The sequence below is a fragment of the Leucopleurus acutus genome (genome assembly GCF_964270905.1).
Source record: "Leucopleurus acutus genome assembly, chromosome: 2".
Lineage (NCBI taxonomy): Eukaryota > Metazoa > Chordata > Mammalia > Artiodactyla > Delphinidae > Leucopleurus > Leucopleurus acutus.
This window is the reverse complement of record NC_139143.1, coordinates 52,630,123-52,653,658: the sequence shown is the minus strand read 5'-3', so window position 1 is coordinate 52,653,658 and position 23,536 is coordinate 52,630,123. Positions and strand designations below refer to the sequence as shown.

Below are 23,536 nucleotides of genomic sequence, written 5' to 3'. Positions count from 1 at the left end.
CTAAAAGCACTACATTTTTACTTCCCCACCCTCAATGTTTTATGCTTTTGATGTCATATTTACATCTTTTTATTCTGTGTATTGCTTAACTGATTATTTTAGATATCAATGATTTTACTATTTTTGTCTTTTAACCTTCATGCTAGTTTTATAGGTGGTTGAACCACTACCTTTGGTATGTTTGCCTTTACCAGTGAGATTTTCTGTTTCATAATTTGGTTGGTTTGGTTTGGTTATGGGCTTTTCTTTTCCATTTAAAGAGGTCCCTTTAATACTTTTTTTTTGTAAGGCCAGTTTAGTGGTGATGAACTCCTTTAGCTTTTTCTTTTATGGGAAACTCTTTATATCTCCTTCAATTATGAGTGATAACCTTACCAGGTAGAGTATTCTTGGTTGTAAGCTTTTTCTTTCAGCACTTTTAATATATTGTGCCAGTTTCTTCTGGTCTATACAGTTTCTGCTGAAAATTAGCTGATGGTCTTATGGGGGTTCCCTTGTATGTAACTAAGTGTTTTTCTCTTGCTGCTTTTAAGATTCTCTCTTTAACCTTTGATTCTCTCTCTAACCTTTAACCTTTAACCTTAAGGTTAACCTTTAACCTTAAGATTCTCTCTTTAACCTTCAACCTTTGTTAAAGCTTTGTTGAAGCTCACTGAGTTCATCCATTCTTCTTCCAAGTTCGTTAAGCTTATTTATGGCTATTACTTACTTTAAACTATTTATCTGGTAAGTTGCTATCTCTGTTTTGTTTAGTTCTTTTCTGAGATTTTTATCTCATTCTTTTATTTGGAAGGTATCCCTTTGTCTTCTCCTTTTGCCTAACTCTTTGTGTTTGTTTCTATATATGAAGTATATCAGCTGTGTCTCCTGGTCTTGAAAGAGTGGCCTTATATTAGAAGGTGTCTTGTGGGACGCAGTGGCACAGTCTCCCTGGTCATCAGAGCCAGGTGCAGAAGAGGATGGTATATCTTGGGTAAAGTTGGTAGTTGGAAGTTTTGAGAAATAGTTGGATTCTATGTATATTTTGGAGATTCAACCAAAAGGATTTAATGACGAACTAGATGTGAGAGAAAAGTAACAGAAGATAAGAGAGATTCTGAGGATTTGTCTTGAGTGAGTAGAAGCATAGCATAGCGATTTACTGAGATGGAGAACAAGCATGAAGTAGGTTTGAGAAAGAGTGGGAGACTGAGGCTATTATTTTGGGGTATGTTTAAGTTTGAGATGCCTTTGTTACCCAAGTGGAGATATTACAAAGGCAGTTAGATATATAAGATTAGAATTCAAGGGGACAGGTCTGGGTCAGATACATAAATTTGGGATCCAGAGGCACATATAGGATGATAATCAGGGCTCTGAGGCTAGGTAGGACCACTAAAGGACCGATTAAATGAAGAATTAATAAAGGTGTAAGGACTCAGCCTTGGAATACTCCAATGTTTAGCAGTCAGAGATGACGATAAAAGAACAAAGTAGCCTGAGAAACTGAAGATTGAAGAGTATAACTAGAAATCAAGAGAGGAAAGCTTTCCAAGGAAGAAGCACTAATTGGTTAGTTAAGAAGAGGACCGAGAATTGGCTAATCTATTTAGCAACGTGGAAATCATTGATGTCTCAACAAGAAACGATAGGAGTGAAAGCCTGTTTGGAGAGAATTTAAAATAGAATGGGAGTAGAGGAATTGGAAATCTTTGGAATTATATTGCTGTTTCCAGCTACTGGAAAGGTTGTTTTGTTCATGAAGCTAATAGAACAAATATAAAATAGAACAAAATAGAAACTAGTTTTGATAAATGATTCAACCAGTATTTTACAAAATGCCCATGCGATGTAGTAGAAAGAATGTCCAATTTGGAACAAATTTGTGTTCTCTTCCTTATTCTTGTCATTTAAGCAAATCGTTTAACCTTGCCAGACTTGTTTCTTTATCTATAAAATCAGTGCATTGGTAGATTATTACTGAAGTCCATGGTTTTAATGATCATAATGTAGTGAAAGATAAGGGACTGCAATGAGACTTAAAGTGACAAGGACTTGATTCACTGGGAGAAATAGCAGCATTACATGTCTCTGCGCTTAAAAGTTTCATGGTAATAAAACTTCTGAGCCCTCAGTGACTTTGTATGTTTCTCCAGGACCTACAAAGTGTTAAAAAAAACTCTAGGACTTCTTTTATGAAAAGATTCTCTTAGAATATTTTTCTGAGCAATAGAATAGAAAGATTTTTACTAGGAAAGTATTGCACATTCAGACCTTGAAAACCTATACCAATTTATATGAACTAAACTTCAAGTTGAATGTTTTCAGTTTCAGTATATATAGAAAAAGGAGCCAAGAAGCTATTAGTCTCCCTTTGCCTCTGGCACATCCTACAGGAAAAGGGTTTTCATGAGGAAATGGACTGATCTTTTAAGTCAAAGAGAAATTTAACTAAAAGAAATGAACTAAAATTTAAGAGTGAGAGATTTTGGTTAGACAATGATAATGATAACTTTGTTTCCTAGGATGATAGACTACTTTAACCTGAGAGTGTAGATCCCATGTCACTGGTTGTTTTCTGAGGATATGGAGACATTTTGCTCTGCACAATGAAAACTTCGAAGTGTAGGAATCAAATTTTTTTTTTTTTTAATGGGAGGAGGAGCCAATGTAATGGCTAGTTTTTATGGGAAAGAAGAAACTTTACATCACATTTTGAGTGAGTTAGTGCAGGGGCTCAGTGGGCCAGCTGGTGGGGCACCAGCTTGTAATGGGTTCCACTGGGCCTCGCCTTTGTGCAGCCAGAACCAGGTGACAGCACTGTTGTCTTCTTCACGGATGCAGCCCACTATCTGCTTATTGGTGATGGAGGGGACTCAATTAGGGTCTTCCTTGGTACCTGAGGCTGCCTTTGGGGCGAGCATATTGTACGGGTCCAGTCCCTTGTGTGAAGCCAGCATGACCTCCCTCTCCAGCCCAGATGCCTGCTCATCATCAGTAGGAACACCACCTCCAGATGCCATAGAGGGCACCATGGAGACTCCGTTGGGACCGCGGGCCGTCAGGGCCTGCATGGCCAGAGCTTCAGCTCTGCGGAGTAAACTTGAAGCCATCACGCCAGCTACCAGCATTTGGAATCGAATTTTGATATATCAAATATGTTGTTTGTTAGGGATGCTTCTATTTTGAGAAATCGTCTATGACTCCCACAGGATGAAGGTTTTTTTGTTTTCCTTATTAGGTTGAGGACAGCCTTTTAATTGATTGATAGTAAATCAGAATTTGGTTTTGCTTATAGCTTGTTTCTTATCAGGCAAACAATAACCATTCTCAAGGATGTTTATGACTGCTTATCTCTATTTGTAGGTAATAAACTCCCTGTTTGTCAAGGACTGTGCTAGGTGCTTTTGATTCAGAGATAATGAGGTATAGCTTACAAGAAGTTAACAGTCTTTGGGGAGAAAGGCAAGAGAAATAACAGTATTATATGCTGTGAAACATTTTATAGTGGGGAAAACAGCATGGGGAATTGTGTGAGCTGAGAGCATGTCCCTGATCCCGAATTCAGGAGGGTGATGGCCAGCAAAGGTTTTCTGGAAGAAGTGTTACCTGGAGAAAGTGCATGAGTAAAAGCAGTTTAGTCAAAAATATTAAGGAGTTTGGATTTCATCCTGAAAGCTTTTGGGAGGCTGAAAGGATTGTAAGTGAAAAGTGACATGATTGGGTTTTCATTTTAGATCTTTATGTCTTGGATGGATTGGAGTAAGGCAGTCCTGAGAGCTGAGAGATGAAATCTGAGACCATCATAGCAATTCAGGGAGGAAAATTGAGGGGACTTGGGCATAGGAAGAAGGGTATGGATTTCTGAGCTATTAATAAAGTCCAAAAGACTGGACTTGGCCCTTAGAACATGGAAAAAAGGGAAATATGATTGCCTTCTGTAGATTAAAATATGAAATTGGTATACAATGAAAGAGAAAAGATATGTAAAGTTAGCTTTAAGATGCACTGTTACTCTCAGGGTGGTAGTCTTTGTTATAAGTTCCTTATACATTAACTTGTCCAAAATAAACTCTCAACCAAAAGTATGAGAGGTCAGCAATGAAAAAAGAGTCACAGAAACACACTTAGACATTGTACAACCAAGTTCCTTTTAAAAAAAATTGTGGCATAATTGACATATAATATTAGTTTCAGGTGTACAACATAATGATTTGATATTTGTCTGTGTTGTGATATGGTCACCACGATAAGCCAAGATCTGTGATCATACATGTTAGAAACTGTTTTTTTCTGTGATGAGAACTTTTAAGATTTAATCTCTTAGCCTCGTTCAAATATACAATACAGTATTGACTGTAGTCACTATGCTCTACATTACAATCCCATGACTTACTTATTTTATAAGTGGAAGTTTGTACCTTTTGACCCTCTTCTCTCATTTTGCCCGCCCCACCCTTTGCCCCGACAACCATCAGTCTTTTCTCTGTATCTATTAGTTTTTTTGTTTGTTTGTTTTAATTTGTTTTATTTATTTTTGGCTGTGTTGGGGCTTCATTGCTGCCCGTGGGCTTTCTCTAGTTGCGGTGTGCGAGGGCTGCTCTTCGTTGCTGTGCGTGGGCTTCTCACTGCAGTGGCTTCTCTTGTTGCGGAGCACATGCTGTAGGCAGGCGGGCTCAGTAGCTGTGACATGCGGGCTCAATAGCATGGGCTCAGTAGTTGTGGCTTGCGGGCTCTAGAGAGCAGGCTCAGTAGTTGTGGCGCATGGCCTTAGTTGCTCTGCGGCATGTGGGATCTTCCTGGACCAGGGCTCAAAGCCATGTCGCCTGCATTGGCAGACAGATTCTTAACCACTGTGCCACCAGGGAAGCCCTGTATCCATTAGTTTTTAAAAAAAATTTTTTAGACTCCACGTATAAGTGAGAACATACTGTATTTGTCTTTCTCTGTCTGATTTATTTCACTTAGCATAAAACCCTCAAGGTCCATCCATGTTGTAGCAAATGGCAAGATTTCCATTTTTTTTTATGACTGAATAATATTCCTCTGTGTGTTGTGTGTGTGTGTGTGTGTGTGTGTGTGTGTGTATGCATGCCACATTTTCTTTTTCCATTCATCCATTAACAGACACTTAGGTTGCTTCCATATCTTGGCTATTGTAAATAATGCTGCAGTGAACATGGGGGTTCATATATCTTTCTGTGTTGGTGTTTTTGTTTTCTTTTGATAAATACCCAGAAGTGGGATTGCTGGATCATATATATGGTAGTTTTAGTTTTAATTTTTTGAGGAACCTCCATACTGTTCTCCCTAGTGACTGCACCCATTTATATTCCCATCAACAGCGCACAAAGGTTCCCTTTCTCCACATCCTCACCAACGCTTCTTATTTCTTGCCTTTTTGATAGTAGACATTCTGACAGGTGTGAAGTGATACCTCATTGTGGGTTTGATTTGCATTTCCCTGGTGATTAGTGATGTTGAGTACTTTTCATTTACCTGTTGACCATCTGCATGTCTTTGAAAAGATGTCTCTTCAGATCCTCTGCCCATTTTTAAATCAGATATATATATTTTTGCCAAGTTCTATCTGCGGTTTGGAGTGTTAGTTCATTCTGCACTTAAATAACTAGTCCATCATGAGCAATGTTCCAACTGTGGTGATAGACTGTTTATCTTTATAAATATGTAATGATGTCATTACATATTTGGATCATACTATTAACTCTCCTTGTTTTGGTTCCGTGCTCACCAAACAGCCTCCAAATAATTTAACCTCATGAACTTTACTTATGGTGAGAGAATGCTCTGGTCAGACTGGCATATACCTCAGATTCACAGACAGTTATATTCCTCGTTGGTAACTCACATTTTGGCATACCAGTTTTATACATCTGCCTCTATTGTTTAAAGTATTCTGACAGTGTCAAGTTAAAGTTTCTGAGTTTGCAAGTCTGAGAGCCAGATCTTGGTTGATGGTAAATTTATGAAAATAAATGTCTCCCTGTGTGAATCTGTTTGGCTGGCCTGTCAGTCTCCAGGTTCCACCCCTCAGCATTTCCAGCTGTCACTGTTAGTGTGAATAGTGCCAGGTAACTGTCCTCTCCACTTGAAACTTATATAGGTGATAGCTGAAGCCATCGGAATGAACGAGATCATCTAAAGAGAGTATGTAGACTGAGAAAAGAAGGAAGACAGGCAAGAACTATGGTGAACACAAGCATTTAAAAGAAGGGACATTCATAAAAGATTCTGCAAAGGTGAGTCCAGGTAAATAGGAAGAGAAACAGGAAGGAGCAGGGTTTGGAAATCTAAAAAGTTGTTAGTTTAAAGCAGGAGAAGTTGTCAACTCTATCCATTTAAAAAGTTACTGAAAATAAAGGCTTTTAACCAAAAGATTAAAATAAAATAGACAGTTTCATTGGAGTTGTGGAGTCAGGAGGCTGAAATGACAGGTAAGAAAATGGAGCTAATGAATGCAGTGTGGTTCTGTCATGAAACATAACATTGTGGTTTAAAGCATAGGCTCTGGAGTCTGATGCCTGGGTTGGAAGACTGGCTCCACCAGTTACTTGTTGTGTGATTGTAACTTCTTTGTGCTTCACTTTCAGTAATCGGGGATAGTATTACTACTCTATAAGGTTGATGTGAGGAGTGAAATACTAGATGTCCAAAACTTAGCACAATCCCTTTCACACAGTAAATTCTCAATAATTATTAGTAATTGGGATTTAGAGTTGAGAAAGGACATTTTTTAAGGTGGGAGAGAGGCTAAATATTTAAATACTGCCAGAAAAGTCAGTAGAATAGAAGAGATAAAATATGCCAAAGGGAGAACAGATACTTTATAAAACCAGGACTTTGAGGAAGTAAGAGGAGATAGAATGCATAGTAGAAGGATTGGCTGTTGGCACGAGAAGACCTTTGGTTGAGCGTAATAGGAGAGAAGCAGACCATTGATAGGTATAGTCATGGACAAGGTGGTAGGTGAGGATGCAGGATGTTGGGTGACTTCCTGTCTGATGGACTCTTTTTTTCTCAAACAGAAAGGAGGGTCATTTGTTGAGGGAAGTGGCAGAACGGTAAGTAAGGGATTGTAGAAAAATGGTGGAGTTTTGGAGGTAGAAGTTACCTGTGGACACAGAGACAGTTTTCCAGGATGAGTTGTGGTTCAGAAGATGAATTTGTGATGCTTGAATACTGCCTACCTTTGTGATTTTCTCCAGTAGCTCTCGGCAGCCTGGGTATAATTGCTGAGTTTAATCACTTGTTTGACCTAGGACTGGGATTTCGTTGAGCAGTTGTGGCTAAGGAACTAAGATATGGTTGAGAAGAATATTGATAAGAGAGAGACCGAAGTGACAGATCATAGAGTCAAATCTGGATGTGCTGGACTGACGAGAGTTGAGATTTTGCATGTGAAGGACAATATAACAAAGAATTTGGGATTCATTGGTAAGAATGGCCAGAATGATTGATCATAGAATTCAGCTTGAGTAGAAATGAAGATTGTGGGATTGAAATCTAGGAACTTGAGTCTGCAGCGTTGAACATGTGTGTTAAAGTAACCTGGATAATAACAGAGCTTAAAATGCTGAGGAAGCCAGTGAGTCAGGCATCAAATTTTTATTTAATAAGGATTCATTGAGATGTCTTCAGATGGGAGATGACAATGATGAAGAAGGTTAGAGGGTGTCAGGTGGCACACACCTCAGAATGGCATGTTGAAGAATGAGCAGACTCCACTGGGGAGGGCTGTAGGGGAGGTGGCGTCATCTATGGAGAACCTTGTTTCAGCTAAAGTGGGGATTAGATGCGGAGTTCCTGTGAGAAGATAGTTTGGAAGGCCACAGGATTTGTGAGGAGATAGGATGTGAATGAATGGGTCAGGAGAGAGGAAACAGGATGAGAGGAAAAGGGAAGAGGAATGATTTGCATTTGCGGCAGTGATCGCAGATGATGGTGATGTAAAGCGGGGCAGGATATGCTGTTTGCAAAGTCTGAGACTTGGCTATAAATTTAAGATACCAGTTCAGGCCCTGGGAGAGTTGGAGCCTGATGAAGTCATCTGTTGCAGACAGCATGGCTGGAAGGGACTCCTGAGGGAACACTTCAGCTCACACATCTTAGTGACACAGGCTTAGTAGCATCATTTTTATTTCTAATAATAACAGCTACCATTTTATTTTTTTGAGTCATTACTATGGACCGACACGGAACTAGATACGTTGCGTGGCTCACAAAAAACCTAACTGGTCGATGTTAAATTTATTTTACGTAGGAGGCAACTGAGGCTTATATGAACTCTCACATTATGTACAAAATTTCCTGAAAAAGAATAGCTTTCTACAGGTTACTTTTTGCCACCTTCTTCTGTTTTGAGAAATGTGTGAAATTGAGAAGATGTGCCCAGGAAGGCATGGCAAAGGGAACACCGTGTTAGTTTGTGAGGGCTGCCATAACAAAGTCCCACAAACTGGGTAGCTTAAACAACAGAAATTTATTGTCTCACAGTTCTGGAGGCTAGAAAGCTGAAATCAAGAAGTTGGCAGGGTTGTTTCCTTCTGAGGGCTGTAGGGGAGAATCTGTTTCATGCCTCTCTCCTAGCTTCTGGTGCTTTGCTCACGATCATTGGTGTTCCTTGGCTTGTAGAGGCACAGATCTCTGTCTTCATGTTCACAGGGTGGTCTCCCTGTGTGCTGTGTCAGTTTTCCCTTTTTGATAAGGACACCAGTCATATTGAATTATTAGCTCACCCAACTCCAGTATCTTTTTTTTTTTTTTTTTTTGCGGTACGCGGGCCTCTCACCGCTGCGGCCTCTCCCGTTGCGGAGCACAGGCTCCGGACACACAGCCTCAGTGGCCATGGCTCACGGGCCCAGCCGCTCCGCGGCATGTGGGATCCTCCCAGACCGGGACACGAACCCGTGTCCCCTGCATCGGCAGGCAGACTCTCAACCACTGCGCCACCAGGGAAGCCCCAACTCCAGTATCTTAACCTCATCTTAACTAACTATATCTGAAACATCCTAATTTCTAAAAAAAAAAAAAAAAAAAAAAAGGTCACATTCCAGGGTGCTGGGAGATAGGACTTTAATGTATGAATTTTAGGGAGGACACAGTTCAACCCATATTAAGACCATCCAGTGATTAACACCGAATAAAACAAAACTCTTTTAACTCTTTTGCTATAGACTCAGTTCATTCTGTAAGTTTCTAATAAAAATGTTTGCATCAGGGAGTATCATGGGCTCTAAGCTCTGAGCTCTCTTTGGATAGGAACAGGGTTCCCAATGGGAGTTACAGAGAGAGGTATTAATATGTTTAGGATGCTATTTAAGTCCTTGAAATAATTTGACTTAAAAAAATGGTGAATTTTACTCTTAAATCACTTAATACTTTAGAGCATTTACTCTTAAAACTTTCTTTTTTGCTCTTAAAACATTTAATAAAGCTTTATTTGATTTTTTTTCTTTTGGAGATGTTGAGACATTTATTTTGAAATGGGGGAAATTATACAGAAGCTAGGAATTCTGGGAATTCTGTGTGTGTTCCAAAATATTTTGGGTTTGTATACCTATGGATTTCTTTTCTAGGAAACTTCAAACACACAAATTGGAGCAATTTTTCCATTAGCACTAAATCTCTGAGAGGTTCCCTTTAAGCATTGTTTTATTCTTAGGTGGGAGGAATTCCTGGAAGTTCCCAGGCTGGAAGTCACTCTGTTTGTCATCGAAAATGCTTCAGGGCAACTCAGTAGCTGTTCTGGCCTAGATCAGACTGGGAGAGGCTGGTTAAATGAGACTGATGGTTGATGGGGAAGAGATAAATACATGAGATGAATATTTAATATTTGTCTTTCTTTTCTTTCTTTCTTTTTCTTTTTTACCAAGTAGAAGGTCCAGAAAATACATAATTTCATTAAGCAGTAGAGAACAAAATTCTAAAAAGATACTGTACTACTTGGAATATTAATTTTTTAGATTCAAAGTGAAACCTGTTTTGCTTTTTGTTTAGTTCATTATTTCCACTTCAGAGTCCTTTGCTGGAGCACACAGACAACCTCATTTCTATTGTTTCATATTCCCCAGAGGGTCTTCCGTGCTTTTCTTAGGTGAACTTGTTCACTAGCCCTTGGGTCAGGTGATCCCGCTTGTGCCTTGAAGTTTTCTCCTAAGCCACACCCTATGTTGGAGTGTCTCTCTGTGTGCCAGACATTTTCTCTTCTGTAATTAAAAGATTTTTTCAAAATTTCACCTCTTCCAAGGAATTTTTCTGGAGTATTGGAAAAGTGTCATTCAATATGCAACCTATCAACTGTACCTTATATGGACTTAATTTGTTCCTTTGATAACTTCACTTGTTTTTTTCCCCCTTCTACCTTATAACAGATATCAAGGTATTTGTTTCCATTCTTTCTTAAATTATTTACACTCTTTAGTAGTTTTCTTCAGGAATTGTATATAAGTAGGTGTTGGTTCACGACCTCAGGAGTTCCCAGGAGAAATTTGAACCCCCCGGTATATACAGAGGGCAAGGAGAGACCAAAGAAAGAGGAAGACCACTCTAGATTCATAAGTGGCAGTTTTAATAAGAAAAGGAACTTACATACGAGACTTGTCTTGGGTAGCTACAAGATGAGTTGATTTCTACATCCACCAACTGGAGTTTATGTGGAGGCCTTGACGGGGTTCAGTCATGTATACAGTACAGAATGATCTCAAAAACACATTAGTCTCTCAAGGCTTTGCCCCTGAAGTAGCTCCTAATGTGGTAACAGTGGTCTGAACAAACATACATTCTAAGGAGAGAAGGGGGTGAGACCTCCAGCTCAAGGTCTCGTCCTCTCAGTGACCTCCTCCAATAATAGGAAATCCTTTTGGTCTTTTTTATTTTTTTTGAGAGTCTATAGCAACTTAATTTTTGATTAGTAGGTAGGTAGAATTCTGTACCTAACTTAGCCCATTGAAGATATTTTATTGTTTTCTGACTTGTTGATGAGAAGTCTTCTCTCGGTTTGTCATTCCTTTTTAGGTAAGCTATCTTTTCTTTCTGGTTATTTTAAGATTGATCTCTTTTGCCTTTCTGTTTCTGCAGTTCTTTATTGTCTAAGCTTGGATTTGATATTATTTTTCCTGCTTGGAACCTGGTTTGCCACCCCAACCTGAGGACTTTAGTTTGTATTCATTTCTGGACAGTTCTTATCTTTCAAATATTTCTCTCTTTATTCTGTAATATCCCCTTCAAAAAAATCTTATTAAGTACATTTTGGATCTTCTCATTTGATTCTCCAAGCCTCTTTATCTTTCTTTCTTTCATAGTTTCCTTTTTTTTTCTCTCGTTGCTACATTCTGTATGATTTTCTCAAATCTTTCGTAAGTTCTCTTCAACTCTTTCTAATCTACTCTTCTTTTTTTTTTTTTTTTTTTTGTGTACGCGGGCCTCTCACTGTTGTGGCCTCTCCCGTTGTGGAGCACAGGCTCCGGACGCGCAGGCTCAGCGGCCATGGCTCATGGGCCCAGCTGCTCCGCGGCATGTGGGATCTTCCCAGACCGGGGCACGAACCCGTGTCCCCTGCATCGGCAGGCGGACTCTCAACCACTGTGCCACCAGGGAAGCTCCTAATCTACTCTTTAAGTCATGCATTGAGTTTTCAACTTCAATAACCATAGTTTTTTTTTTTTTTCCAGAAGTTTCATTTGGTTCTTTTTCAAATCTGCCTATTTTGTGTTGTATGCTCTTCAATATTACAGTCTCTTTAATATTGTTGTATTATTTCTACCTCTTAGAGTGGTGCAGATTCTTCCAACTGTTTGGTCTGCTGACTCTCCCTCATTGTGGTTTGTTTCCTTGTGTGGTTGCTGATTGTTGACTGTGAGTGCATCCTTAGCAGGGAGTCTAGCGTACCCTGGATTGTGTACTTACTAGTGTTTCTACAGAGTGGTTTTGCATTTGATTTTGTTGAGGTCCTAAAATTAGCTTGTGGGCAGATTTTCTTGGGCTTTGGGTCCCTGCACTATGCAGTTAGTACAATTCCTACTAAACCCTTCTATGTTTCTTGCTTAGGGTTTCAATTTAGCCTCAGGAGATTTATTCCCCAATTATATACCTGAATAGATAGTAAACTTTCTTGCCAATTTTCTAGGTTAGTGTGAGGAATTTTTCCTGATCACTGTTTCACTGATAGGACTTGGCTTTAAATAGGGTACTCTGAAAACTGTACTCAGTGGGCATTAAAATCTTAGCAGCCAAGCCCTGTATCAGGATCTGACACCCTCTTTTGCTGACATGGTGACAACTGAAGCTTACTTCTGGTTTGAGTTCCTTTTTTATTTTAGGTACTTGGGAGATTTCCCTTTATTTTTATTATTTGAGCTTGGCTTTTTATTACAAAGGAAATTTTATGTTTTATCCAGCATTTCTGTTTTGTAGGGCGAGTGTCTTCCTTGTCAACTCAGTCTGCCATGTTGCTGAAAGGTCACTTCTCATATCTTCATACTTTTCCTTCTGTATTCTTTTCCTGTATCCAATTTTATCCCATTAAAAAAGTTTCATTTATAGTAAAATATCTGCCTACAAGGAAAACTCTAGGCCCAGGTGATTGCTCAGAGAGCTTTATCAGGTATTCAAGGAAAAATAATCACAATTCTACGAAACCACTTCATGAAAAGAAAAAAAAGGGAACACTTTCCTTGAGGCTGGCATAACCCTGATAAGGCTAATACAAGAAAGAAAAATTATAGGTCAGGGCTTCCCTGGTGGCGCAGTGGTTGAGAGTCCGCCTGCCGATGCAGGGGACATGGGTTTGTGCCCCGGGCCGGGAAGATCCCACATGCCGCGGAGCGGCTGGGCCCGTGAGCCATGGCCGCTGAGCCTGCGCGTCCGGAGCCTGTGCTCGGCAATGGGAGAGGCCACAACAGTGAGAGGCCTGCATACCGCAAAAAAAAAAAAAAAAAAAAAAAATTATAGGTCAACTTCCCTCATAAATCTAGATGCAAAAATTAATATTAACAAATCCATCCAGCAATATATAAAGAGGGACATATGTAATGACCAGGTTGTTTTAATCCCAAGGCTAAGAAGATTAGTTGAACACTAGAAAATAAATAGTAATTTATCATATTAGTAAAAGGAGAAAAATAATATGATCATCTCAGTAGATGCATTCAATATAATTATATATCTATTCATTATCAAATAAGGAAACAAACAACTCTTAGAAAACTAGGAATATACAATAACTCCTTTAATCTAAAAGAAAAAAAAAACCTCTTCAGAATACACTAAAGTTATCATCATGTTTGATGATTAAACTAAAATTTTTCCCATTGAAATTGCAACCAAGATAAAGATGGCAGTAAAGGAAGTTTAACTCTAGTGTATCCATACCAATGACTCAGTTTTTATTTCCAGTGTTATTTCTTTGTGCCCTCTCTTTCTTCATGATCAGTTTGTCTGTTTCAAGAAAATGGCCTCTGGTTTTTTGATCATCTCTATGTTTTTGTTTTCTACTTTATTAATTTGTGGCCCTATTTTTATTGTTTCTTAGCTTCCACTTTCCTTAGTTTTGTTCTGTTGTTTCTCTTTAACTTTGAAATTTATATGTTTATTTTTACCTATCTTATTCATAATACAGACATTTAAGGCTTTTAACTGTAATTCATACTTTTTTTCTATTTAAAAAATTGTAAAGACTGCTTTTGTGAACGAGCCAGTTTGGTCAATTATTATTTTCTAAATATTTTGAGTGTGTTTGAAAAACAGTATTCTCTGCTTATTGGCTATGTGATTCTTTACATATAATTTAGATAAGTTTGTTAATTGTATTATTTAGAGAGGCAGTATAACATAGTGGTTAAGAACATAGGTTCTGGGGTAGACTGCCTGGGTTTCAAGCCTGGCTCTGCTACTTATTAGCTCTGTGAACTTGGGCATAACCTCTCTATGTTCAGTTTCTTCATCTGTAAAATATGCATAATAATAGTACCCTTTCATAGAATTATTTTCAGGGTTAAATTAATTAATATGTAAAGTGTTTATAATAGCGCCTGGCACATATTAAGTGCTACAGAATATGTCTAAGACCCTGTTGTTCAAATCTGTACTTCTAATTATTTTTATTTGCTTGCCCTATACATTTGTGATAGCGATATATGGAAATCACACACTATCATCTGTTTTTTTCTTCTTGTACTTTGGCCAGTCTTTACTCTCTTTGTTGTAACGTTATAATGTTGTGTGCATATAAAATTATTTACCTGGTGGATTTATCCATTTTATTATTACATAGTAGTCTCCTTCTTAATCCAGGACCTCTACCTGATCTAGTTCCCTCTGTGGAGATTAGAAAAAGCCACATCCTGTGGGTCAGGTAGCTTGGCGGAAGGCTAACTCAGCAGGTTGTCCAGGGTGGTTTGGAGATGGCCAAACAGCATCAGGATTGGCCAAAACCTGGAAGGCTGTCTTTCACTGGTTTTCCAGTGGAGGCAGCTGCTAAGCCTCAGGGTGCAGTGCTAGGGGAGGGCTCTAGAACTTACCCTTGGCCACTGTGAGACCATCATGTGCTGCTTGGACATTCCTGTATGAGGCTGGGAAACCTAGAGTGAAAAGTCTCAAGTGTCACCTTATCAGCTGGCTGAGGAGATCACAGCTGCTCTGTAAACCATGTCTGGGGTTCAGGAACGGGCTGAGGACTGGCAGGCCGGGGCAGCCATACCTGATGAGAATCACAGGAGACTGGGAACCCCATTATTCTCTCTGGGGCTGGTGAGGTTCCAGAGAGATGGGAATAGGAGCAAAGGGGCTCCCCATGAGTGGAGCAGAGGAGAACCAAATTTCTTATCTCCTGTGCAGCACTCAGAAAACCTGGGCTCTTCTAGAAAATCACATCCATAGGATGGACAGAAAATGCTCACAAATGGAGTTTTGGCAGTGGAAGTCAGTAAGTGTGGATGGCTGGGGAGGTGGAGCTGGAGAGATGCTTTAAGCCGAGAGTTTTACAGGACATCATGGTGAAATTCTGGGAGAAGAGAGAGTTGTTAAAGGCTGTAACCAGTTCAGTTTCTTACTATTCCCCTGTGAACATTCTCCAGTCACACTGAGAAACACTGATGTTTCCTGTGCATACCTTTACTTACCTTGTGTCTTTACTGATGCCTTTTCACAGCCCCAGAGAGATACTAGGTCAAAAAAGGACACAGGTTTTGAGTCAGATGGACCTGGATTTGAAACTGTTCTCTGCTAGTCATGGGGCCTTGGACAATTTACCTAACATATTTCTCCCTTAATTTTATCTCAGAAAAAAAAAGGGAGGGGTTATAATATCTACCTCTGCAATTGTTGTGAGCATTAAATGAAGTAATTGATATAAAGTGCCTAGACATAGCAGATGACCAATAAACATGAATTCCTTTCCACTTTTCTTTCTCTACCTTTTTCTCTACCAGCATTCTAAATGGTCAAGTCAGTCAGTTTTACACACACACACACACACACACACACACACACACACACACACACTTATTCAACATGTTTTGCTCTAACTTCAAAATACAGCCTGGACCTGTCCATTTCTCTCAGTCGCCACTACTGTCAACTGTTACCAGCATCTCTCTTAACTTTGTAATAGCTTTTCACCTGGTCTCCGTGCTGTCAGTCTTGCCTCCATCCACACAAAAGCCATGGTAGTCTTTTTAACAATGGAAATAAATCACATTTCAACAGCTTCCTACAGATTTTAAGTAAAATGTAAATTCCTTCTGGTAAATTCCTTCACCTAGGAAGCCCTATGTGATCTGCCACCTGAGTACTTCTCTGCACTCTTTTTCAATTTCTTTCTTACGAATGCTCTGTCATGCTCAGCCCATTCTCATTTCAAGGCCTTTACACTTCCTATTCTTTCTGCCAAGAATATTTTCTTTTCTTTTCTTTTTTTTTTAATAAATGTATTTATTTATTTTTGGCTGCGTTGGGTCTTTGTTGCTGCATGCGGGCTTTCTCTAGCTGTGGCGAGCGGGGGCTACTCTTTGTTGCGGTGTGCGTGCTTTTCATTTGCAGTGGCTTCTCTTGTTGCAGAGCACCAGCTCTAGGCATGTGGGCTTCAGTGGTTGTGACTCGTGGGCTCTAGAGTGCAGGCTCAGTAGTTGTGGACACGGGCTTAGTTGCTCCACGGCATGTGGGATCTTCCCGGACCAGGGCTTGAACCTGTGTCCCCTGAATTGGCAGGCGGATTCTTAACCACTGCGCCACCAGGGAAGTCCCTGCCAAGAATATTTTTAATTCTCAGCTCAAATGCTAAAAATTCAGAGAGATTTTTATTGACTACATTACCCGAAGTTGCCTCCTCTTGCCTGAAATTGCTTTCCATCAGACTACCCTATTTCAATATTCAAAAACAATTGTCATTGTCTAAACTTATTTATATATGTATAAATCTGTATGCATGTTTATTATTTTCTTCTTTGAAAGTTTGTTTCATCTGTCTTGATGACGGATGTGTTTCTTGACTCCTTAAAATAGTATCAGGTATATGGGAAAATGCCACAATGTATTTGCTTAATGCATAATGAATGAATTAATATCATTTCCTTCATGAAGCCTTTTCAGACTACTCCCACCAAAGGTAATTCTTTCTTCGTTTGAGTCTTTATTATATTTCATTTGCATTTCTCACTATATTTATCACAAATCCTGTATTTTGGTTATTTGTGGATGTTATCCTGTATCCTCTACTAGACCATAGAGTGCTGGAGGGCAGAACTGGAGGGAAAGCATTCAATAAATATTGGTTGAATTGATGAATCAATTACAAACAATAAAATCATCCTTATTTAAAATACTGATAGAAGAGGCAGTCCTGAAAATGGCTATAGCCTGTCTCACTACCACTTCTCAATATTCTTTGACAACTGTGGCATTTGGACTGTAACTAGGCTTGTTGGAAGATATATAGTTCACCCTTGAATAACTGCGGGGGTTAATCCACTTATAATTTACGGTTAGCCCTGGCCTTCATTATCTGCAGTTCCTCTTCATCCCCGGATTCAGCCAACCATGGGCAGTGTAGTACTGTAGTATTTACTATTGAAAAATATCAGCGGATAAGTGGACTTGCACTGTTCAAACCAGCATTGTTCAAGGGTCAGCTATATACATTGTCTAGGAATGCTCTACACATGCCTCTGCCTTTTCTCAGCCCTATTAGGTTGGTACAATTCATTCATTCTTTATTCACCGATACACAGCATTTCAAGCAAACCACCAGTTTATGGCTTTATTTCCTGTTTTTCTTTTAATTTTATAGCTGTTCTGCTTTTGAAGCCAGTGGGTTATGGTTTCCATACTTGATGACATGATTTAAAAACTTCTCCATTGTCTTCCTCCTCCTTCTCCTTTTTCTTTTTCTCCTCCTCTTCCTGTTACTTCCCCCTGACTTCTTTTTTTTTTTCCCTCCTGGCTTCATCGTCTTACTCCTTCTCCTTTTTTAAAAATTAATTTTTGACTCAACAGTTAGAGAACCAACATTTGTTAGGCATCTTCATATGTTATTTATGAAGTAGCTGTTATTTCTGTCATTGTGTAAGTGAAGATCAGAGAGGTTAAAGAGCTTGATCAAGATGTCCTCAAGTAGTGGGGGAGGGATTCAAATCCAGGAATTTCTACTTCCAAAGTCAGGACTGTAGACTAACCCAAAAGTGTTCCTTGGAAGTGTATTAATAGGCAAAACAGAACGGAAACATTAGTGAAGGCCATGGTTGGAGGTTTAAGAGCGCAAATTACATCTATTCCTGACAGGCTACAGCTCTGTTGGAAGAAAAATGCATACATTTAAACAGAGCTTGACCAGAGCCTGCTTTTTGTACTGTCTATGATTATAAACACTTGAGAGTGTTGTCCTTTCCCCTTATTTCCTTCTTCCTGTATGAACACATTTTTACTGTTTTAACCTAGCAGAAATGTGAGTGTGCTGTACAGACGAGGAGAATTGTGGAGGGAGCAGGTCTATGGCTGTTGAACTTTGATTCCCTCTCTGCCTTTCCTGGGATGTTCCTTGAATATTAAGACCAGAGCGTTATAATGCATTTGTTATTCTATTAGACTCTATACTGACCGAAAAATGAAGGGTCATAAGGAGAGACAGTCCTTTTAGATCTGTTCTACATATATTTAGAAAGATTTAATAGAAATAATACACTTCAAAAGAGGTGATTTTAGCAGCTGTCCTTCAAGATCATGATGGTACCGTTTTTGTTGGTGAAGAGCAAAACTGGAAACTGCTTTAATTTCAAATGCTTCAGTATTGTTTTAACCTAAATTTAAATCGACTAATTTATGAACTTTTAAAGGCATAGAATATGATTTATCCATCTTTACATCTCTATCCTTTATTTTAATACACAACAGTATAGTAGGAATTCAATACATGTTTTTGAATGAACAGATGAAATACCATTGTTTTAGTGCCCTTGATATGGACTTGTATATAACCTTGTAGTATTGTCCCATGATTTTGTTAGCATGAAACATTTTCTGTTACATGTCACGGACAATAGGATGGTGTTATGAATTTGGAAGATCTTAAACATTACAACTAATAAAACACAGAAGAGTAAACTGATACTGAATGTATTGGGTCAAGTCATTATTAACACCTATTGTCATTGTACCATAATAATGAGAAAGTAACAAATAATAGAATTCCAACTGATATTCAGAACAGATAATTTTTCTTTTCTTTAAAGCCACCTAGTTAGTGAACAAAGTTACAGGGTGTTATAGGGGGTGTTATATTGTCAATTTCCTCAGTTCCTGGTGGGGATAGGATGTAGACTAAATGTGAGGAAATGCTCCTTCAGGTGGTGACCCAGAGCAGGGTATTTCTTATGCACAGCTAGGATACCAAGTCCTGTAAATAGTCCAGGAAACAAACCAAGTGCAAACACTCAGCAAGTCTAAGGATCAACTAGTGTAGTCCAGATTCCAAAACATCAAGTTAGAGTATTCCAACGGTCAGTCCAATGGCTGACTCAAGTCCAAAAGCCTCAAAGGTAATGCGCAGTGGAACTTGGTGTGAGAGAAGTTGAGAAGTCATTCTAGAGCAGTTGAACCCCTCTAGTTTGTTAGTGGGGGACGTGGGCTTGTAGGGATACAGTGACAGTTCCCTAAATGGAAGATTGGACTCATGACTTGGAGGTAGAGTCACTGTCTGAAAATAATTCACTTATTCGTTGAATCATTAAATGTTTTTGAGTGCCTATTCTATGCCTTATACAATAGTTGGTGCTTAGAATGCAATAAATGAGTCAGACAAGATCCTTTCTCTTACAGAGCTTATAATGTTTGGAAGATCATGCTGTAAGAATAAGAATTATAATAATATAATTACATATAATATAACATTATATTATAATTATAATATATTGTAATTATATCACAATATATTATATAATATACAACTACAATATAATAATATATTGTAATTATTTTATTATAATATAATTACATTATAACATCATATAATAGGATGTGGGAAATCCAGATTTTGTGGCAGTAATACTCATGGCTAATGCTCACTGAATAGTTACTGTGCATCAGGTACTGTTCTTAGTGCTTTACATGCGTTGACAGATTTAATCCTCACAAAATAACGATATTGTTTATATTTCGTGTATGAGGAAACAGAGGCCCAGAGAAGTGATGTTTTCCTGTCCTGGGCCTCATAACTAGTAAATGGTAGATCTGAGATTTGAAATCCATGATTCATCTCCAGGATCCAAGCTCCTAGTACATATACTCTCCTACCCCCCCCCCCCCCCCCCGACGGCCTATTCATTTTTCCAGTCTTCAGTGGAAGGTGGTGGGACTGGGACAAGGAACCAGGAGACGTTCCCCCAATCTGGGACATTGCAGTTAGACTTGGCTGAAGGGATGGAAATATAACTGGGGAGAAAGGCTGATGGCACAGGGCAGAGGGGAAGCATGTTCAAGACTCAGAGGCGAAAAGGAGATGGTGAAATTGGAGAGCAGTCAGTCAGTCAAGGTGAGTGGTAGAGCTGTTTTTGTTGGCTGATGTGTGAGCTTCAACATGAAGTTAGTAGGTTCATGGGGAGAGACTTTTGACTGTAGACACATAAAAACTAAGGAAGAACATGACCAGGAGAGTAAGATGGTCAAGTGAAGTCTTAGGAGAGAGATACTTGACTATTAATAAGATCATAAGTCTTACATAATTAATCTTAAAAATGCTAAATTTAACTGTTAGCATGAGAGAAAAAATAGTGATAAATATGAAGGCATGTCTTAAAACAATATCCACCTTTACAATTGACTGTGTACAAAGGATAATTTCCTGGCCTGGTACCCTATTTAAACAGGCTCATAGTAGGTGTTTCAGTTTTACCAGTTTTAGGGGACCAGAAGAACTTCCATGTAGAATACTCTGCGTGATTTGTACTCTAGGAAAAAAAAGAGGGGAAGAGTATTTTAGAACAACGATTTCCTTTTTCTAGGGGAAGACTTAACATTCTACCCTGCATTACAATTCTGTTTGGAAAGGAATAACTGACATTATTATTTTTTCGAAGGGGGTTTCCGTGAGCAGTTTTATATGTCTCTGCACTTTAAAACAAATTATTGGGTGTTTTTTTTTTTTTTTATAATGAAGTTCCAGTTTCACCAGGAAAGATTTGCAGATGTTATGTAGGACTTTATTTACAGATGGCTGAGCACACATGGCGTTTCTGAGCGCACATCTTCTGGGTACTTGTAACTTGTGTTAAGGTGCTCATATTTAGCTTGGACACTGTGGTTATTAAAGCAAAGTGAATGAAGTTTTTGCTTGTTTTTTTTTTAGGTTAATCCTGAAACTTCAGTTCCCATAGTCATGGTTCCTAGCAAATAAGAAAACTGGGGAAGCTAGAAGTTGTATCAGTCTGTCATTCACTAATGGAGGAGAAGTATATTTTACTCCTCCTAGTGATGAAATCAGGCAGAGAGACTAACAGGGCAGGACAGATGGATTTCAGCAGAATTGACCGTAGCGTAAGATAGGTAATGAAATGAATTCATTTTGACACTAGTTCTGATAATAAAAGTGTCAACAATAACTTAAAGGAAAAACGCCCCAAGAACCTGAATTGAAAGCTTTTAGTGTAGAAGAGATTTGATGTTGGTTAAGACCACTAGATCCCAGTTGTTTGAATACTGGGGATGTTTATGCAAAACTTTTAAAGACTTTTACAGTGGTTTTTGTTTTTCCACCTGTTATTGTCCACCTCCTTCTTGTCTTCCTCAAATGATGGAAGTTGCTTCTTTCGTTGATTTATTTTTATCCCTTTCTTTATGCTTAAAGCTGTTACAGCCCAAAGGTTAAGGAACAGGGCTAGGGGCATGAGAAGAACAGAGGAGATCTGTCCTCTGGGGAGGTTATCTAGAAAAGGGTAGCATTGAGACTGGAAGTACCTAGGCCCCCCAAACCCAGGGACACTGGTAAATTGATCATGCCTGGAGCGATTCCATGTTCTGCAACAAAATGTGAGGGAGAGCTGATACCAGACATGGTATCAGAAACCTGAGAACTAGTACTGGGACAGCTAGAAACAGGCCGACAACCACAGAGATGAACTTAGGCCTGAGGGAAAATTCCAAGGGTGAAGTGTGGAGTCAAGAGTTGGCTGGAATTACAGAGACACAAAGGCACATTCCCAAAATGAGGATTTAGCTGCTGAAAGGATCCATTTGAGGGAGGATCAGAACAATCTAGCTGAACGTAGAGACACAAAAAAGATTTTGTATAAAATGATACCCTTTACTGTCGCTCTCTCCTCCCCTGGCTGAAACCTGGCTCTTTATGTTAATTAACTTTTGGAACAAGCTAGTGGCTGCTCTTCAAGGAACTTTATAGTATCTCTTCCTAAATGCTCAATAAAAATAAAGAGCAGCATCACATTGTAATGCAGGCTCTGTCTTCTATTATATACTGTAGAAGAAAAGGAAAGGAACTTACATTTCATAAACATAAATACTCTGCCAACTGCTCACATGCATTGTCTCATTGAACTCTCACAATTTCGGCTTGATGTACGTTCTTTGTATACACATTTTACAGATGAGAAGGGTAAAGCTATGAGAGATTACTTAATTCACCTGGTCACCTGTTCTCTCTGTTGGACAATTAGTCATGCTCTAAGTTTTATGTGCTGTAATGTTTGTAACATTTTTTATTTTATAACTTAGAGTTCACATGATATGACAGTCTCACACAATTGAGGAATACCTGAACAAAAATGTTTATGCAAGTCGTTTATTCAGGTCAGGAAGAGAAAATATATTCTAGGACCCAGGAGCTGGATGCTAACCCTGTGATGGGGTCCATGAGAAAAGGTCCAGTCAGTTTCCTAAATGGAGAACAAATGTATATCATTAAGAATGGCTCACAACTCTTAACGTCTTGAAACAGCTGGTGGAATCCCATAAAATGAATTCAAGAAAGATAAGTATATACGAACATATATACCGTATATATGTACATATAACGTGTTAGTGGACGTTTTGAGGTGAGAAACCTACATTTTCTGCTTTGCATGGTGAAGTGGAGAATGAGGGAGAATAAAAGTGTACATGTAACATTTCAACATTTCAAATAGGTTCAGTGAAGATTTTCATAATAAACTCATAGATGATGGATCCACAACCAGTATTTCTGTAAGAAGTTAGGGCTGTTATGGTTAATATTTCAAGATGGTGTTTTTAAAGGAACTCCCACAGTTTGTATAGAATTATTATCTGATGCCATTTCTAGAAAGAGTTGCAATGTTGTTTTCATCCTTATTAATGTTTGCTGTGCTCTTCATGTTTGTCTTACGGATTTTCTTTTGAATATCACTCAGTCTTCAAAAATTATCCCTTTTATCATATTTCCTGACTGATGGATCTAATAGTAATATCAAAGCAGATAGTGTAAATATACACTTAGTAGAACTTCACCCCGTCATGGGATCAGTTTTTTCCTATTCCCATTCATGAAGGTCCTGCTATACTTATTGCTGACGGCCTCCAATGTTCTTAACATGTGTGAAGCACATGACATGAGAGCTCAGATATATCTGAATAGGGTCTGTATAAAAAGAGAAATTATTGGATATAATGGAATTTAATCACAGTATTTTAATGAGAACAAATTGAGCAAAAACATTAAATGTTTTTAAGCTTACAGTGGTATTTAGACGTGTCAGTCATGGTGTGTGCTTCATTTCCAGGCCTTTCTTAGTGCATCGTCCCCATTCATAGTCACTGCTTTGGAGATAGCCCTCTGCAGCCTCATTTTATTCCACTCACCCTCTCATTGTGCTGCACCACAGCTGATTGGACCAGGGAGGGTGACCTGGTCCAACGGCAGCAAGTTCATGGATTGTGATGTGGCATGGTGGCAAATGATAATTTGACTAGTCAGATTCTCTCTTGGGAATTTAAACTGGGAAAAATGGGCAGAATTAAGTATGTAATTAAGAAGTATAATTAAGAGCTAAGTATACAGTAGTCATTAATGAACTCAAAAGAT

The 23,536-nt window shown here is 38.8% G+C and overlaps 1 protein-coding gene and 1 pseudogene across 2 annotated transcripts in view; one reads left to right on the top strand and one right to left on the bottom strand.

Annotated features, from left to right (window-relative positions):
• The window catches only part of HMCN1 (hemicentin 1), a gene marked incomplete at its 3' end in the record, with an annotated part of 530,768 nt that overhangs the window by 4,973 nt on the left and 502,259 nt on the right, over nt 1-23,536 (top strand). The gene's annotated exons all lie outside the window — the stretch shown is intronic.
• LOC309976311 (cytochrome c oxidase subunit 5B, mitochondrial-like) lies at nt 2,675-3,577 on the bottom strand (annotated as a pseudogene). The gene has a single exon. The product of its transcript is annotated as a cytochrome c oxidase subunit 5B, mitochondrial-like (transcript).